The sequence below is a fragment of the Sardina pilchardus genome, chromosome 22, assembly GCF_963854185.1.
Source record: "Sardina pilchardus chromosome 22, fSarPil1.1, whole genome shotgun sequence".
Classification (NCBI taxonomy): Eukaryota; Metazoa; Chordata; class Actinopteri; order Clupeiformes; family Clupeidae; genus Sardina; species Sardina pilchardus.
In genome coordinates, this window is record NC_085015.1 from 16526660 (window position 1) to 16528252 (window position 1593).

At 49.9% G+C, this 1593-nt stretch overlaps 1 protein-coding gene across 3 annotated transcripts in view; it reads right to left on the bottom strand.

The window, feature by feature from the left end:
- Positions 1 to 363: 363 nt before the first annotated feature.
- ndst2b (N-deacetylase/N-sulfotransferase (heparan glucosaminyl) 2b) overlaps positions 364 to 1593 on the bottom strand; it is a 111625-nt gene continuing 110395 nt past the window's right edge. For all 3 annotated transcript variants that reach the window (XM_062525870.1, XM_062525871.1, XM_062525872.1), the window contains one exon: positions 364 to 1593. This exon is cut by the window's right edge and continues 784 nt beyond it. The gene's annotated coding sequence lies outside the window, so the exon portion shown is untranslated.

A 1593-nucleotide genomic window follows, 5' to 3' on the forward strand; every position in this document is an offset into this window, starting at 1 on the left:
AATGTTGGTAAGATTTTAGGGTAACATAAGGGCTAGCAGAGGAACTGAAGTCTGGTCACTGGCTTTGGTCCTGGAGCTCTGATTTTGGGCCGAGGGGGGCTGAGCTCTTGCACCACCCAGCTTTGGTGCTCCCTGCGCGGGGCAGCTGAGAGTCCGAATTCCCAGCCTCCGGCTCCGGCTCCGGCCCCATGTCCGATGATTGCTGAAGAGAAACAGCCGGTCAATTTCCTTCCATCTGATAAACAGGGCTGGAGGAAGAGAGATAATCCTGGTAGTTCACAACACACACACACACACACACACACACACACACACACATTCTCTCTCTGATCTGAAATCAAGACACCAGACAGTCAGCCAAGCTCCATTCTGTGCCTTTTTTTTTATTACAGACTTGAACAAACAGGACAACAGAGTACAGCGTGGGAAATCCATTTACTGTGTTGATGGGCAGATACCCAGCCACTCGCTTTTGATCTGTCTCTCACACACACACACACACACATAAACAGCGCACAGAAATACACACTAGATAACACTTACTTACACACCCAAACACACACTCGCTCTCTTTCACACATACGCAAACTCTCATTTGGTTGCTTGGTGTAGTTTAGTCTCAGGATAATTAGCCATCTGAGATAACAGTCCTCAGACATGAGTCACTAACTAATGGTGTTCTCATGTCCTCTTGTCCCTTAACCACCATTTTTTTTTTTTTTTTTAGATCCTCGTTGCGCACATGCTCAGTACGCACACATGAAAAGGCCATCCAGTCCTCTGGACTGCCTGCTTCCTTCCTGTTCCAGCAAGCGCGTAAACAAACAGCAATGTTCCAATCTGAGGCAACGGACATTGTGACATCATAATGAAGATGTTCTAGAACCTCTTTTGCCTTCTATTCCCTTTTTCACCTCACACAAGAGACGGCGGACAAAGCTCTAGAAGCTCCCGGCGTTACTGTACACACACACCGCCGCCGACTTGAGCTTAAGCTCTGGACGCCCTGCCAAGGACGCCGCGGGAAGCTTTGGACACTTTGGCCGCTCTGACGTGGCGGCATTCTATGTTCGATCATGTTCGTTGCTGGTCTTTCTGCTAGACGCTCAAGTCGCTCAAAGACACCCAAAACGCGACGCCGACAGATTGGCCGCTGCTTGCAGCTGAGCGAAGGCGGCTTCCACTGAAAATGAATGACTTCCTGAATCTTTGGAAGCTCAAGTCGGCAGCGGTGTGAGCGTACAGTTAGGCAGTGTGCTACTGCAGGCACTATGGCTCAACAAGTACCACAGGGATGGTTTGCTATGTCTTGAGTGCTGCAGCTGCACCACTGAAGCCCAGCACATAGTGGCCCCTCTAACAATTCCCTAATGTCTAGGTTCATGTCCAGTTGAAGACGCTTAGGCCGACTAGCAATGCAAAGTCCTGTTCCTTCGCCCATTTTTTTCACCTGTCGCTTCTGCCGGACAAGCAATGAGATTTACTCCTCAGAAGTTATCCCAGGTCTGTGCCCCAGACCTCCAGGACAGGTCTGGCTACAAAGCCTCAAGTCAAAAGGCCTCAACTCCAGAGCAAGGCATTCTCAGCCCGTCA